This window comes from Zingiber officinale, chromosome 7A (assembly GCF_018446385.1).
Source record: "Zingiber officinale cultivar Zhangliang chromosome 7A, Zo_v1.1, whole genome shotgun sequence".
In the NCBI taxonomy this organism is placed as follows: domain Eukaryota; kingdom Viridiplantae; phylum Streptophyta; class Magnoliopsida; order Zingiberales; family Zingiberaceae; genus Zingiber; species Zingiber officinale.
In genome coordinates, this window is record NC_055998.1 from 96861050 (window position 1) to 96879227 (window position 18178).

At 42.4% G+C, this 18178-nt stretch overlaps 1 pseudogene; it reads right to left on the reverse strand.

The window, feature by feature from the left end:
* Window positions 1-300: 300 nt before the first annotated feature.
* LOC121999546 lies at window positions 301-18083 on the reverse strand (annotated as a pseudogene).
* Window positions 18084-18178: the final 95 nt, after the last annotated feature.

Here is an 18178-nt window from a genome sequence, read left to right on the forward strand (position 1 = left end):
CGAGTTTTCAAAGAGTTCTAAGTATCACTCTTAATTGCGTGAGCAAGACTAGTTAAGTAAAGTTTATAGTCTAGTAACGTCCCAACCTCACAGACTAGTAGAGAGGAGGGTTGGGTCGTTACACAGTCTTTTCATTTTTATCAAGTTTGGATACATATGGCATTACTGGAAGGGTTTGTGGATCCACAATTCTGAACTTATCCCTAATGAACAGATTAGGGATAAGTTAACTAATAGAATACTAATAAGTTAATTAGTAAAACGTAAGAACAGTGCAATAAATATTAATAAGTAAGAGAATTACTCGATATAAGGATCAACGTCAACATCATTTTCCAAGACATAGCGATGTGCTTGATGCAATGGACTATGCACCAGAGCAGTGTAACCGCTGATGAAGTGATACATTGTTTGCGGTAAAGTAAGTTTGCTAACTGGTGGAAGCACGCCAAAAACATCACATGCCAAGAGGATGACATTCTTATAAGGGTGCGGACCAGCACACGGTATCTTCGCATTAGGAATATACTCAATTGGATATGAAGCTCGAGTGTTCTCTGCAACATCAACAATTCCATTGAACCAGATTGCCTTTCACACAATACCAATTCACTCAAGAAGTTTGTTTCATCTTGTTAATCACCTGTAATAGAGTTATCAGAGTAGTCTACTTCCCTAGTGTGTTCATCGAAAATGACGTTTTCCAACACTGCAAAAAATTTGCAAACATTAGGACAAAAAAATATGAATGGTTCCAGTTCAAAGTGCATGTCGAGTTTGATAGGGCACTTGTCGGTTCCAAATTTGATGGCATTCCAAATGTCAGGTTCCTTCTCCTTTGATAGGCAATACATTTTGCATAGCAACCTCCTTCAATGTTTAAAATACCATTTTCACTCCAGCAATGCTCATCATCGCCAATAAGAAGCCTGTTGTGGTTTGTAGGCAGAGTAATTTTCCTCGTGCCTAAAACAACAAAGCAAAAGTCATAAGAACAAAGAAGCCATATGGCGAAAACATTGTAGTGTAACATAATTCTACACATTTACACATGGAATGCTTCTAGTTAAGTTGCAAAGGGCAGTATAGTAACCATGCAATGGGCAGGTGATGCGCCAGAATCTCGTCCGACCAACACTTACCTGATAGTCCAAAGAAGAGGGCAACATCACCATCTTTGCCCATATTGTTGCTAGAGTGCAGGGAGAGAATGTTTCTTTTAGGCATTAGATAGTGCATCACACCGAACAAACCCTTCTTCATCTCCCCGGCATACTGTGTGCCAAGGATGACCATTTCTTTCCTATCAAGATTAAGATCAATGCTGGTGGAGGTAGTCATGTAGTGTGTGTATCGATTACATGGAAACTGGCCAGCAATGTAAATTGTGAAGTCCGGAGTACTGAAATCCTCCAGTTCTTCAGGCGTAGGACGGATGCACCTGCGATCCTTCTAATTATTTCATGCAAAAGAGAGTTTTTCTTCTTCTAGTTTACATGTTTTCCCTTGGCATTAAGGAGAGAAAGAGGAGCTAGTTAGCTCACTAACACTAATATATGCATATGTATGATCCAGCCTGCTACTAACACAACTATGATTCACTACTAGAGATCAACAGAACCAATGCAAAGATGACATATCTAGATAACTGTCGAACTATAGAATTGAAGAGCATCTTTAGCATTCTTATTAGTAGTATTTTTCACTTACATGTTGTGCATGAACAGGGAATGATAGGCCCTTGCAGAGACAATTTGAACTTTGATTCAATGCTCGGGATCCTAGTTGAGGAATTGGTCATTCACAAATACCTTGTATCATTCAGATGGCATATTAGGATCTATGAGGAATTACATCAAACACTTGATGTGCATGTGTACCTTATCCAAAGAGTTGAGGTAATCGACAGCCCTCTCCCTGTTCACCAGGAAGGTGTGCTCATCCATCTCTATGTTCGGTGAGCCTTTGCATGAATAGTGCACATACATTTTGAGAAGGAACCATCAATGGAAGGATCATGAATTAGTTGTGTGGACTTACTTTCCCCACCAAAGCTCATTGGCAGTGGTTTCATCCTTGACGACGCGCTTGTCCCTCGGTGAATGACCAGTCTTCGCGTTGGACAAGGTAGCCAAGGCTCCGGTCGATGTTATGAATGATCCATGTTCATGTTTTATGGCTTGCTCATAGAGTTCTACAAGGAATTCGTGATTCTTTCAATGAGAATGAAATGTGATGATTTGAGTGATGAAGAGGAGATGAGAGCAGATACCAGGAGGGGAGAGGTTGTAGAGGACATGGGTAAACTTGAGGGTGTTGTCGCTGACGCTGATGGTTGGCATCAAGTAGTGGTGGTGCTCGGCAGCGACCTTGGTCGCCTCTGCCTTCCTGGCCGGATCGCCCCTCACCACCTTCGGCCATGTCTTGCCATGTCTCCCTTGTCAGCGACGCCAATGAATCACTGCACACAACACGATTTCATTACAAGAAACGCGGGAGAAAGATTGGATTCCACCTTCTTGTTCTCAAGAATTGTTTCCTTTTAGGTTTAGAAAAATCGATCCGGCGGTGGCCCACCAGTATCTGACAAGGAATCTGGATGTTGTTGGTGTAGAAGCATCCGACGATCGAACCTTAGTTTTGATAATGGCAAAGAATTCAAAGTTAAGTTAGTGTGTGATCTAACATGTTTGAATGAGTAATTCAGGAAAGTCCAAGCTGCGGTTAGGCAGATGGAAAACCCTAGGGGGTGGAAACCCTAGGTCATAGGGGGTGGTAACCCTATGTGGAAAGTCTTGGCAGGTCGATGGCTTCAGGCAAAAATCCTAGGGGGGGTAACCCTAGGTGGAAAGTCCTGGTGTCGCGAACCAGGTGAAAGACTGGACTAGACGGGAAGCGGATGTCCAGCAGGAAGTCCGGAAACGTCGAGTGCTAAGCAAAAGTCCAGTCAATCTGGAGGATCGACTGGCAACAGGTAAATCTCCTGAGTGGAGTAGGTGAGGACGCGTTCCCCGTAGAGGGAACAGTAGGCGTCGGGTCGACCTAGGATTTCCGGCAGGAAATCCGAAGTCAGACTCGGACAGTCCGAAGACTGTCAATTCTTCTTTACAATGTTTTATCTTATTCTAACACTGTCTTGCAGGGGTTTTTGCTCGGACTAACCTTTGTTTGCAGGTGAGGAACCTGCTGGAAAAAGGCTGTCCGGGCGCCCGGAGGTCCGGGCGCCCGGAACAGGTCCAGGCGCCCGGGACCAAACTTTATCCCTGCCGCGACTTCGCCACGTGGAGCATCCTGGTTGGTTGGCCACGTCACACTCCAGGCGCCCGGAACTTCAAATAAAAGAAGGGTCGAGGTGCAGCTTGAAAAACAACAATCTTCTAAGCAATCTCTCTGCAACAAGCTGCTAACGACTCGATCCAGAAAGTGCTGCAACGACACCCCGACAACCCGGAGCTTCAGATTTAGTTTTTGTTGTCGGTATAATCTGTTTACTGCTTTGAATTGTAATTAGTCTGTAATATTTTTATCGTGCTTATAGTTGTTGCCCACGGAAAGTGATCAAGGATCGCGGGCCTTCGAGTAAGAGTCGCCTTAGGCTCCGAACGAAGTAAATCTCCTTGTCTCTCTGTGTTTGTTATTTCTTCATTCCGCTGCGCTTTTACTCATTTGTTTTACGAATCGAAAGAAATAGCCACGAACGCTATTCACCCCCCGCCCCTCTAGCGTGGTCTCGATCCAACAATTGGTATCAGAGCGGGGTTGTTTTGAATTGGTGAAACCACCTTTCAAAACAAATTTTTCGTGGTATTTTATATTTTTCGGAGTCAATTAGAATCTAGCCTTATAGCTTTATTCTAATTCTTTTATCGAATCGAATTTTGCTCGAAGTTGGTACAACACCACTCGAGCTCGTTATTATTACTATACTTTATTCCCGCACTACTAATCCAAGACTTAGTCTTGGAACATATATTTTTGTTGTTCTTGTTGCATATTACAAATGGCTCAACAAGAGGGGTTCAGTACTGTTCGTCCCCCACTGTTCTCCGGAGATGATTTCGGCTACTGGAAGGGAAGAATGGAGACGTATCTGAAGATCCAGTTCGAAACATGGATGATCATTAAGACGGGACTTCAGCTACCTTCCGATGACAACGGCAAACCAACTCCCTGCGAGAAGTGGGATGCCCCTCTAATCAAAAAGGTGGAAGCCGACGCCAAAGCTACCTGCACCCTCCAGTGCGGCCTTTCCAAAGAAGAACTCAACAGGGTCGGCCCGTTCTCTTCCGCAAAGGAGCTCTGGGAAAAGCTAGTCGAACTCCACGAAGGCACTAACGACGCCAAGGTAAGTAAAAGAGATCTTTTACTTAATAAATTATATAATCTAAAGATGCAGGAAGGCGAGACGGCGAATTCCCTACATGCGAGAATCCAAGACATCCTCAATTCTCTTCACGGAATCGGGCAGAAGATAGAGAATCGGGACGTCATAAGGTATGCTTTAAACTCATTTCCAAGGAACACATTGTGGGCATCAATGGTAGATGCCTACAAAGTTTCCAAGGACTTGTCTTCATTAAAATTAGACGAACTATTTTGTGAATTTGAACTTCATGAGCAGACTAATACACAGCCAACCGAGAAAGGTATTGCGTTGGTTGCAGGTACAAGTCGAACACGGGAACCGAGAACACGACGAAGAACGGAACTGGAGTCGGAAGATGAACCAGACTCAGACGATGAAGACATTGAAATTACAACCGAGCTGATAAACCTCGTAAAGAAGCTCTACAAGACGAAGGGCTTCAACAAAAGAGATCTAAAGAAGGCAGTGAAAATGAAGGAAGGGTCACAGAACTCAAAGATGAAGTTTGAAGTTACATGCTACGGGTGCAACCAAAAAGGGCACATCAAATCCAACTGCCCTAACCTGAAGGAGGTCAAAAAGAAAAGAAAGAAAAAGGTCCTTAAGGCAACATGGGACGAATCTTCATCGGAGGACGACGACGACGAGCTCGAACAGACGAGTCTACTCGCATTAATGGCCCAGGACCAAATCGTCGAATCCGGAAGCGAGAGCGAGTCTGAGGCGGAGTCCGAGCAAAGCCACGGATCCGTATCCGTTTCCGAAGGACCAGACCCCGCTGTAAGTATCTCCCGGTTAAACATTTTAGTTAGTTATTTATTACTCAAATTAGCTAAGTCAAACCTGAAAGTTAAGTCACTTCTAAAGGAAATAACTGTCCTTAAAGAAGTGGCTGACACTAAACCCTTACCTGACCAGAGTCAGACTGAATTTCCAACTCAAGTTCAAAAACTTGAGGAAGAAAATTCAAGTCTAAAAAATCAGGTTAAAGATTTAAAAACTACCTTAGAACGGTTTTCTTTGGGCTCCAAGAACTTGGACTTAATTCTTGGGGCACAAAGGGCCATTTACAATAGAATTGGGCTGGGATATAAAAATAAATATAAATCTTACTTATCCTTAATATACAAACAAAGTAGTAACTCAGTCCAAGCATGGGTCCCCAAGTCCAAATTGATCAATCAAGTTGGACTTAGTCAATACTGGGTCCCGAACGATCAAATACACTACCTCGATAGACCATATCGAGGCCATGATCTAGGGGGAGCAAAAAGAAAAACGATATTAAAAATTTAAATTAAAATATATATATATATATATATATATATATATATATATATATATTCAAAATTAACCTATAAAATTCGAAGTTAAATATTAAATTCAGAAATTCAAAATTCGAAATTAAAAAAATAAATTCAAAATTCGAAATTAAATTTTAAATTAAAAAAAAATTCAAAATTCAAAATTAAAATATCGAAATTAAATTAAAATCAAGTTAAAATCGAATTTAATTAAATCAAAAATCCAAAGGAAGGCTCCAGATTATCTGGCACCTCCAAACTTAATCCACCCGATAAGGGTAACCAAGAGTAGACTACCCGGCAGGGTAATTAAGGTTAGATAAAATGGGCTAAGTTTAACTTGACCCACGGTACTGATGAAGTTTTTGGATGATAGTACGTTAGGGAAGCTTGGGCATCGCATGTCTAGGAAGATATGACTTCGACCTGGTGCATTTGGCCAAGTGGAACTGACCGAAACTACCCTTAAATGGATCCTAACTAGTTAGACCAAGGTTTAGTATTAAGCTCAATGGGTAGGACTATTTGGAAAACCTCGAAGGCATGGTTACTTTAATGAGTTCCTTGTGACTCACCATAGCCCAGAAGTTTATCCAAAGAATGCTTACTTGTTAAACCCAAAGCTAAATCTGAATCTAACACAAAGTTAAACCAACTCCTTAAACTGAACCTCAATTCATCTCACAACAATTATAGGGTTCCCTGATTGAAAATTTAGATCGAGTGAGATGACTAAATTAAAATTGACTTAAATCAAGTTAATTCAACAAAACTCAATTTCAAAATTATTTTAAACTCAATTATTTTAAAACTCAATTTCAAAAGTATTTTAAACTCAAAACTCAATTTCAAAATTATTTTAAACTCAATTTCAAAATTATTTTAAAACTCAATTTCAAAATTATTTTAAAACTCAATTTCAAATTTATTTTAAACTCAATTTGAAAATTATTTTAAACTCAATTTCAAAATTATTTTAAACTCAAAATTACTTTAAACTCAATTTCAAAATTACTTTAAACTCAATTTCAAATTACTTTAAACTCAATTTCAAAATTTGAATTAATTCTCAATTAAACATGTTTAAAAATCAAGTTTACTTAAGCATCTTTAAGTTAATTAAAACATTAATAATACTAATTATATATATACAAAGGTCAAAAACCGGGGGCGGGCGCCCCCGGTATTCAGACCCCGGGCGCCTTATATATAGGGGGCAGGAGGCGCCCCCTACCCTTGCACCAAAGTTTTCCTTAAAGCTTCTTGGCTTACCTGTGAAGACTTTCAAAATTTAAATTTTTCGCGGTTAATACGGAGTCGTAACTCAACCGAGGTCGTCAGTTCTAAAATTTCTATCAATGGCTCCTCGGTAAAATGACTAACCTCCTCCTAAACTTTATTCCTTATAATGCTTGTTTATTTCTCAGTATAATATTAGTTTGAAATTTAGGAAGCGTACTAAGTCTGGTGCTGGGCCCTCTACCCCTAGCATTGACCCTAGGTTTCCCACCGACGAACTTATGATTAAGTTTATGTCAACAAATTACATGGCCATTAGAACCAAATGTATAGACAGATCGTTCTTTTTACGCTCTTGTATTCCAGTCTCCGAGACTATAAACCACTATAGGCTACGAAACCTAGTTGAGTGCACCAGCCTAGTAAACATAAGTTTATGTGCCGAATTTTACAGCAACCTAGTGAAAGTAGACGACTACTCCTATACCACTAGGGCAGCTGGCACCGATATCACATTATCTCCCACCACCATTCATGAGTTTCTAGGGTTACGAGAGTCACCCTGCACCTTTTTATGCTATCCTCCTTGGGAGCTACCTTTTGGAGATCCCTACTCACATATTACCCTCGATACGATCTATTCGTCCTTCTTTGAGGACCAGCGTGATCCCACTGAGACCCAGTTTAGGTCACTTAACCTTAGAATTCAGGACTACGCCCTTTATAGGGTTCTAGTACTTTGTATTCTACCGCTGACCACTCACGACATTGCGGTAATGCATCCATTTCACTCCTTCCTGCTCTATGCCCTGTGTCAGAGGTTAGACATAGACATCAGCCTTCACATCTTTTCCACTATTATTTATGCAGCTGGATACGTGACCAGCAGACGAGTACATATGCCTTATTGTCATATTCTGACAGCTTACATGTCCTCATTACACATTGATGTCACCAGAGGTGACATCCGCTACATGACCGAGTTTGACATCATAGGAGCTAGGAACTTTTCCCTAGCAAATATCCATATAGACGATGAGGGTACCATGTCCTGGCGTAGGGGGGCACAGCACCAGCAGGCGGAGGAGGCAGAGCATGATGAGTTCATGTTGGCACTATTTCCTGAGGAGGCTGCTCCTGCCCCACCACCACCTCGAGCACCACACCCAGCTCCCCGCACTCTCGCTGATCGAGTTTCCAGACTAGAGAGGGATATATCGAGTCTCCAGCACGAGAACTCCGAGTTTCATCAGTCCATGCGGCGAGAGGTCTCCGATCTTCGACGAGAGGTCCGACAGGAGGTTTCCGACTTACGACGAGACGTACGACAGGAGCTCTCCGACTTGCGCCGAGATCTACGAGAGGACGACCGGACTCGTCACACTGAGCTCCTGACACTACTCCGGTCGCTGGGTTCCTGACCACCTCCCTCATCATCTCAGTAGCTCCTACTGTTGCTCTATTATGACTCTAGTACAGCTTGTAGCAGCTCTGTTATGACTCTTTTATCTATGTCGACTTTTAGTCTAATAGACGGGTTCACTTCAGGTTTGATTGACTATAATCTAATAGATTAGTCTTTTAGTCACATTTTTTTATAACTTCTAGGCAAAACTGATTTTCCAAAATCCCCACTTTGCTAGACTTTCGAAAGTTGGATTTAGTATAGGATTTGACCCTAGAAATCATGTTCCCCCAGGACTCAGCCAGAGCATCTCACAAACACCTAGGTTTACCTTGATTGTGTTTGTAAAACATAGAACGGTGTGAGATGCATAGGGTACAGCCTGGACTCAAGAATGCTTATTTCTGTGCATCAATATGAGTCTGGGCGTTAAATACATAATTAACAGTAATCAAATCAAGTCTTCCAGCCTTAGTACAATCTAACTGGATCAATTGACTTGACTTGACTAACCAAGTGAACACTGTTTCCCTCTAGGCAATCAGCAAGTAGCTAAACGGTTAGACAATTGGTGAAGGAAATAATAAGTTTTAGCATGTCTGTACTTAAGGGATCTGATACCTGATCAAAACAAATCTTTACTCATGCTAGGATTGTAGGGCTCTGATACCTTACTAAAACAAAATGACATTCTATCAAGGTTATCACTTCTCCTTTGCCTTAAGAATTTTGAAACATGTGTCAAAGCAGTCCTTTCAAAACCTTTCTCCAAATTTTCTAGTATCCTCTAATCTGAATTGTTTTCTTAAAAAGTTATTTAAGCTGAAACCTTTTTGAAAAACCGTCAAGTGTTTAAAGCTTTGAAAAATGTTTTTTCCTTTGGAAATCTTCTTTAAAAACCTGAACATTTTTTCTTCCAGAAAATTTCTGAAGTTGAAAATTTTGTTTGAAAATTTCTGAAGTTAAATTTTTGTTTAAAATTTTTTTCTCTCCTCAAAACACACTAAGTTAAAAAGAGTTCCTCTTTGCAAATCTCTTCAAGCAAAATCAATTGATAAAATTTTGAAAATTGCTATTCTAAGGTGTTGCCTTACACTTGCTCCTTGCCTAAGTCAAAGTGTTTTCTGCTAAATTCTGTCTTGAAAAATTAAGTTTTTCAAAACTAGCTCATTTTTGATATATGGCAAAGGGGGAGAATAGAGAAATTCAAAGAAAGAAATAAAATGTTTTAAAGGGAGCCTGTATTAAGGGGGAGTTAATAAAATGTTTTAAAGGGAGCCTGTATTAAGGGGGAGCTATGTTTATGCTTATTTTTTATATCACGCTTCTTGTGCTTATATATAACTGCATAATTTTTACTTAACATTGAATTTCGGTTGCCATTATCAAAAAGGGGGAGATTGTTGGTGCAGAAGCATCCGACGATCGAACCTTAGTTTTGATAATGGCAAAGGATTCAAAGTTAAGTTAGTGTGTGATCTAACATGTTTGAATGAGTAATTCAGGAAAGTCCTAGCTGCGGTTAGGCAGATGGAAAACCCTAGGGGGTGGAAACCCTAGGTCATAGGGGGTGGTAACCCTATGTGGAAAGTCTTGGCAGGTCGATGGCTTCAGGCAAAAATCCTAGGGGGTGGTAACCCTAGGTGGAAAGTCCTGGTGTCGCAAACCAGGTGAAAGACTGGACTAGCCGGGAAGCGGATGTCCAGCAGGAAGTCCGGAAACGTCGAGTGCTAAGCAAAAGTCCAGTCAATCTAGAGGATCGACTGGCAACAGGTAAATCTCTTGAGTGGAGTAGGTGAGGACGCGTTCCCCGTAGAGGGAACAGTAGGCGTCGGGTCGACCTAGGATTTCCGGCAGGAAATCCGAAGTCAGACTCGGACAGTCCGAAGACTGTCAATTCTTCTTTACAATGTTTTATCTTATTCTAACACTGTCTTACAGGGGTTTTTGCTCGGACTAACCTTTGTTTGCAGGTGAGGAACCTGCTGGAAAAAGGCTGTCCGGGCGCCCGGGATGGATCCGGGCGCCCGGGACCAAACTTTATCCCTGCCGCGACTTCGCCACGTGGAGCATCCTGGTTGGTTGGCCACGTCACACTCCAGGCGCCCGGAAGGGATCCAGGCGCCCGGAACTTCATATGAAAGAAGGGTCGAGGTGCAGCTTGAAAAACAACAATCTTCTAAGCAATCTCTCTACAACAAGCTGCTAACGACTCGATCCAGAAAGTGCTGCAATGACACCCCGACAACCCGAAGCTTCAGATTTAGTTTTTGTTGTCGGTATAATCTGTTTACTGCTTTGAATTGTAATTAGTCTGTAATATTTTTATCGTGCTTATAGTTGTTGCCCACGGAAAGCGATCAAGGATCGCGGGCCTTCGAGTAGGAGTCGCCTTAGGCTCCGAACGAAGTAAATCTCCTTGTCACTCTGTGTTTGTTATTTCTTCATTCCGCTGCGCTTTTACTCATTTGTTTTACGAATCGAAAGAAATAGCCACGAACGCTATTCACCCCCCCCCCTCTAGCGTGGTCTCGATCCAACAGATGTTTCCCCCTTTTTTATTATTGAGAAAGAGATGTTTGTTTGGAGATTAAATATTGACCTGATGGATTAGAGCTGGAGCTTCTGGCGCTCCTCCTTTGAGATGGTGGCGAAGGCAGCGTTGCCCTGCTACGCGCCGTCCTTGATGGGGGTGGTCGGTGCCGACCTCTTCTTCTGCAGGGAGTGCAGTTCGTCGATGGTCTTCGCCTTCACCGGCGGCGCACTGTCGTCGTGGCAGATCCCGTTCTCCTGTTTCTCCCTCCCGTGCGTCTGGATCTTCGGCAACCCATTGGAGAACGTTGCCACTCACCAAGAAATGAGAAGGAGCACAACGTCGTATGAGGAGAGGGAAAGATAAATGGCTTAGGTTTGGGAACGCAAAAACACGGCGCCGAAAAGAAAACAGCGAGGGAAAGGAAAACAATGAAGGGGGGAAATGACCAAATTCAATTAAAACGGGTTTTTCAAAACTGTTGTCGTAGCCGCTAAAAACGCGGATAAAGACGACGGTTTATAAAACCGTTATAAAAAGTGTTGTCATTTTAAAAAAAAAAGTCGCTCAATGATAACAGTTTTGCTAAAACCGTTGTCTTTTATATTTAATGGGGAGTTCAAAGACAACGGTTTTAGTAAAAACCATTGTCTTTGAGCAAATACGCAACGCTTTCTCTTAAAACCGTTGTCGTAGGGGTGTTATCGTTTGCAGTTTTTATTATAGTGTTTATTAGGAGGAAGAGATCGTACTTGACTTACCTTGTCTATCTCGTTGTCCGTGTCTCCCCATGAAGTGCTGCTTTCTTCCGACGTAGCTCCCCCTTCATCGATGCTCTCGATGCTCATTTCGGAAGAGCTTGAATCGCAGTCGTCGTCTTGATGGCTCGCCATTAGTGCAAGCCCGGAGAACGCCTCGACTTTCGATTCGGACGATGTATCGTCCCACGTCACCTTTAGGGCTTTGCGCTTTTGGACATGCTTCTTACCTTTATCCTTGTCCTTGTTCTTTAGCTTGGGACAGTTGTTCTTGACATGCCCTTCTTCATCGTAGTGGTAGCAGCGGATGGTTCTTTTCTTTTTCCCCTGCGGATGGTTAGATTTCCTAGATTTACAAAAATTCTTAAATCGTCTTACCATCATTACCATTTCCTCGTCGTCAAGAGAAGACTCCGACTCAAGTTCGTCTCTCGATGCTTTGAGGGCGACGTTGTGCTTAGGCTCTTTCGTACATGCACATCTTGACTCATGCACTTCAAATGTCGAAAAGAATTCTTCTAATGTAATTTTCTTTATATCTTTCGAAATGTAAAAGGCATCTACTAGTGACGTCCATTTTGAATTTCTCGGAAAAGAATTTAACGCGTACTTAGCGAATCTCGGTTACTTACCGTCTCTCTGAGATTCAAAAGTCCAGTGATGATTTCCTTTATCCTTGAGTGTAGATGCGCAACTGTCTCGTCTTCCCTAAGTCGCAGGCTGGTGAGATGGTTGCGGAGTAGATCTCGTTTTATGAGTTTTGCTTCAGACGTTCCTTCGTGCAGCTCAAGGAACTTCTCCCAAAGTTCCTTCGCAGAGTTGTAGTTGTCGATCCGGTTGACTTCTTGTGGCAGAAGAACGGTTAGTAGATGATACTAAGCTTTGTAGTTTACCACGTAGTCAGCCTGCTCCTTTTTCGTCCAGTGGTGTTTCTCCTTACCTCTGGTGCTGTAAAACCGAATTCCATAATTAACATTAAATCGAAATCGGTTTTAAAGAATACCTGCATTCGCTTTTTCAGCTAGCGAATTCCCCTTCGAACTTCGGCAGGTAGATAGTTGGTCCGACCATTATCTTTGTTTCGATTGGCAGTTAGTCCTCCTGAAGTGCCTTGGCTCTGATACCACTTGTTGGATCACGACGGCCGGCTGGAAGGGGGGTTGAATAGTCTGAAAATAAAAAACAAACCCTTCTCGAACTCTTAAACTAACACTTGCATAAATTAGCTAAACAGAAAGTAAATTAGAAAAGACGAGGCACCATATTTGACTTGGTTACAACCGGGGAGGTTGTTAATCCAAGAAAAATGATCGTACTAAAAACTCCTTCAGGCAGAGAAGCCTCTTACAACGATGAATGACAGAAAACAGAAGCTTAACTACAGAGAAAGCATACAAGTTTAGAAAGAATGAATTGCTTGAGTTGATGAAAAGCTTCTGAACTAAGGCTATATTTATAGCCTTGGTCGGGACGCCCCGAAGGGGTTCCGGGTGCCCTTGGGGGGATAAAACTTTATCCCCCAACATTCAGATCGAGATTGACGCGTTCTAGTCAAAAAGTCAACTCCGGGTGCCCGGAAGGGTTCCAAGCCCCCCGGAGGGTTCCGGGCGCCCCAGAGAGAAAAGTCAACCCTGTTGACTTTTTCCAAGCTGGGTCTTCTGCTCCGGCTCCGTTTGCCTCAGAACAAGTCTTCCGCTCGCTTAGGTGATCTCTGCCATCCAGAATAGGGCTTACCCGAACCCAACTTCCGGTCTTCTCGAGCAGACTTCCGCTCCGGCTTCTCGTCCCTCGGAATCACCACATGCTTCCTTCTCGTCTGCAAACAAACTCATCCGCAGTCTTTGTCCCTCGGCCGCACCCCATGCCGACCTTCTCGCTAGCTGCATCTCTTGCTCCTCGAGCAGTCTTCCACTCCGGCTTCTCATCCCTCTGAACCACCGCACTCTTCCTTCTCGTCCTCCGGTGTACTCCTCCGCAGCGCCTCATCCCTCGGATGCATCGTGTGTCGTCCTTCTCGCTAGCTGCATCTTCCGCTCTACTACCTGTGCTCCTAAGCTCTTGCACACTTAGACACATGATTAAAAATACACAGGACCTAACTTAACTTGTTGATCACACCTAAACAACCTTAGGGTTCCAACATCTCGCTGAACTGAAAAGGAGACTGACCAGTGCCCCAATCCTGACTCTCCTAGAGACTAACGAAGGCTTCGATATTTATAGTGATGCTTCTAAATTGAGACTCGGGGTTGTACTGATGCAGAATGGCAAGGTCATCGCTTATGCCTCGAGACAACTCAAGGATTATGAGAAGAACTATCCTACTTATGACCTTGAATTAGCATCGGTAGTTTTCGCTCTCAAGATTTGGAGGCATTACTTATATGGAGCTCAGTGCAAGATTTACACAGATCACCAGAGTCTGAGGTATTTCTTCACTCAAAGAGGCCTGAACATGAGATAGCGGAGATGGCTGGAGCTGGTTAAACACTATGACTGTGAAATCCTCTATCATCCAGGGAAGGCGAACAAAGTGGCAGATGCACTAAGTACGAAATCTTGTGTCACTCTATTGTCCTTATCTTCCATGGGCCCCCCTCCAGAAAGAAATAGAAAATTTTAGGCTTGAAATCGTTACTGGACAACTCTTCACTTTGACATTAGTGTCAACCCTGCTTGACGAGATACAGAAAGGGCAAGATGAAGATTCTAATATTTAGAAGATCAAGAAGGGAATGCAGGAGGGAGAAAATGGAGAGTTCCGAGTATCAGACGGTGGGATACTATATTATGGTGATCACCTCTATGTCCCTAATCAAGAAGAACTACGAAAGAAAATTCTAGATGAATCCCATGGAGCACCCTACGTAATGCATCCTGGTTTCACCAAGATGTACCAAGATTTAAAGGAGTGCTTCTGGTGGTCTAGAATGAAAAGAGATATTAGAAGATATGTTAGTACCTGCCTGACATGCCAGCGGGTTAAAGCAGAACATCAAAGATTGGCGGAGTTCTATAGCCTATCCAGATTCCAGAGTGGAAGTGGGAGGATATATCTATGGACTTCATAGTAGGACTACCTAGAACCACGAATGGTTACTATGCTATCTAGGTAATAGTGGACAGATTGACCAAGTCTTCTCATTTTCTAGCTATCAGAATATCCTACTCTATTGAGCAGCTAGCGCAATTGTACGTTAAAGAAGTCATCAGATTGTATGGAGTTCCCAAACCCATAATTTCTAATAGAGATGGTCACTTCACTTCATACTTCTGAGAGTGTGTTTAGAGAGCTCTTGTCACTAAACTACAGTTTAGTATAGCATTTCATCCTCAAACAGATGGGCAAATCGAACGAGTAAATCAAGTCCTGGAGGATATGCTACGAGCTTGTGCCTTAGATTTCAAAGGAAGTTGGTGTCGATATCTATTCTTAGCGGAATTCGCATACAATAATAGTTATCAAGCTACTATCGGAATGTCACCCTACGAGGCTCTATATGGGAGGAGATGTAGATCCCCGATCTGCTGGTATGAAAGTGGTGAAAAGAAAGAAATGAGACTCCAGACAAATCTTATCAAGGACACCACCAAGGCCATTCAGAGCATTCGCCAGAGGATAGAAACTGCTCAGAGCCAGCAGAAGAGCTATGCGGATGTGCATCATAGATCGCTAAAATTTGAGGTTGGGGATTCGGTGTTCCTCAAAGTAGCACCTATGAAAGGAGTGATGCGGTTTGGAAAGAAGGGAAAGTTGAGTCCACGTTATGTGGGGCCATACCTGATCACCAGAAGGGTTGGCAAGGTAGCTTATGAGTTGGAACTTCCTCAAGAAATGTCAGTCATTCATAATATATTCCATGTCTCAATGCTGAAGAAGCATGTTCTTGATATAAATCAAGTGATTGAGCCACATACAGTACAAGTTCAAGAGGCCCTCAGTTATGAAAGTTGACCTATTCAGATAATAGATCTAGGAGTTAAGAAGCTAAGGAACAAAGAGATACCGTTAGTAAAGGTGTTGTGGCAAAGTCAACAGTATGAAGAAGCAACATAGGAATGCGAGGATAATATGAGACAGAAGTATCCATAACTGTTCTGAGTTCGAGGATGAACTTTTTATAAGATATGGGGGATTGTAACATCCGTTAATTTTCTCTTTTCCAAAAGAGCAAAAAGAAAAGAAATAAAAATATATTTATACATGACCCGAGCTAGGATTTGAACCTGAGACCTCTTACTTGAGATCTGTTTAAGTAGCCATTAGGTGGTGGTAAAGCATCACATGAGCAATATGAAACAATTCATTATATGTAGATGATATGTGAAGAGATCCTCCAACTTTCACTTAGTATAAAAGGGGATTGATGAGATTAAAAACCTAATTTTCATCTCCTCTTCTCCTCTAGCCGAAACTTCTCCTTCTTTCAAGTTTCGGCCAAGATCAAGAAATCTATGTCCAAGCTTCTAAGTTCTTCAAGTGGAGGATCTAAGAGGAGAGTTTTTGGCAAGGATTGGTATGCGGGTAAATGGTGGCTTGGAGAATAAGGAGTGCAAGAGAGAGGATTGTTTTCCCTACACCTTATAGTAGTAAGATCTAGCAAAAAGATGTAAGTATCTCTCACCTGCAGTATGAGTAGCTTCGTTAATTCTTGTTACGATATATTTTAAGCGTGTTGCATGTTAAAGGAGATAGATGCTATGATATGTAAGATGCCCTCTAAAGTTTTAGGATTAAGAGCATGTTTAGATCATCTTGGTTTGCTTCCCATTAAGTTCTAGGACTAAGAAGTATAATCAAGTGCCTAAAGTACTTCCCTATAAGTACGGGAGAATTAAGCGCACATAAGGTGTTTGGTTGAATGCCAAGCAAGTGTAAGTACAAGAAATTAATAGTTAAAGGAAAGTATTTTACTTTAGAAAGGCATGTACTGGACACAAGGTCCATGGGTGGGCTCCTAGATCACCCCTAGGCTCCTAGACTGCCTAGTAGTACCTTAATGAGTTAGGGATTAGCTACCTCAGATTTTATTAAGGATGCACGCAAAGTGGTACAATGCCAGGCCCAAGCAAGTAATTATTATTTTCACTATTATGTAATATAAAGTTTTCAAACTTCATGATTTGTCTTAGTGGAAGTTTCCTATATTGAGAATTTGAGTTATAAAGTGCAACAGTAATAAACTCAATAATATGCCAAGATTCTTGTTTTTATTTCGTTACTAGCATGATTTTAAGTTGATGGTTTGTATGATAAACTGGTTTGAAAATACATGTCATGTACATATTTCCGAAGTACGATTTTAGTGTTAATTACTGTCAAAAGCACGTTTACATTGTTGCATTTTCCCTCAAGCAGTTTAAAAAGCATGCCCTCTTTTAATGTATCATTTTGTGAGTAGATGGTACTTACTAAACATCCACTTATAGTTTTGCATTTCCTTATACTGCAGATAAAGGTAAAGGAAAGCTCGAGAAGGAGGAGGCAGTAGGAGCAGTGTTTGGTGTGTGTGCAATGGAACCGTGGAAGAAGATCTTGAGATTTGTTATGTTAAACCTTGGTGCTAATGTATTCCCTTATTTCCGCTCTACCTGAAACACTTGTAAGGGTCGTCATGATACATTTACTGTTTGATAGTAATTGGTGTGTCAAAGAATCCTCCTCAAGTAATGGGATAAAATGGTAGGCCAAGGCTGATTACAAAGGGGAGAAAAACCTCTTTTTGGAGCTCGGAGTGACCTCCGCACGACCCGTGTCATGGTCGTGTGGAATCACATGGCCTCCTGATTCTTGCTCTCGGCCAAGGTGACACGGCCGTATGAAATTACACAGTCGTGCCCCTCTTGCTCTCGGCCAAAGTGACACAGCTGTGTGAAGTTACACAGCCGTGCACTCCCTCCTCTCAGCCCAAGTGACACAACCGTGTGGATTCACACGGCTGTGCACTTCTTCATCTCTGCCAAGGTGACACGGTCGTGTGAATTCACACGACCATGCCTTGCTTCTCCTCGGCCAAGGTGACCCGACCGTGTGGATTTACACGACCATGTACCTCCCTCTCTCGGCCAAGGAGACACGGTCGTATGGATTCACACGACTGTGCGACTGTGCTTGGCTTTAGGTTTTGTGTCCTATTCAGTCGAACAAGTTAGAGTTGACCTATGGGATGAGCAGTACATAACGTGTAAGAATGCCAAAAAAATCAGGAAGTACAGATAAGGGTAACGTCTATACCCTGTGTGGTAATGGTAGAGGGCCGGGCGTTACATAAAAAGTAGCGCGACATATTCATGTCAAACGGTAAGGCTGAATATCATCTCATAAGTGTACTACCGGTGGAGGATCTCGACAGATCGACAACTACCAAAGTGCTAAAGAACTCTAGGAATGGTTCTTGAAGCTCCATGAAGGGTCGATTGAAGCTGAATCTGACTCCTCGATGGACACCGAGTCATTGCCAGAAGAATCCGAGACCATAGAAATTGCTGGGACAACCCTTATAGTCGAATTCCTTCCCGAGGACACAGAAAGCTCATCCCAGATGTGCATCGATGAAGGGGGAGAATCTTCGG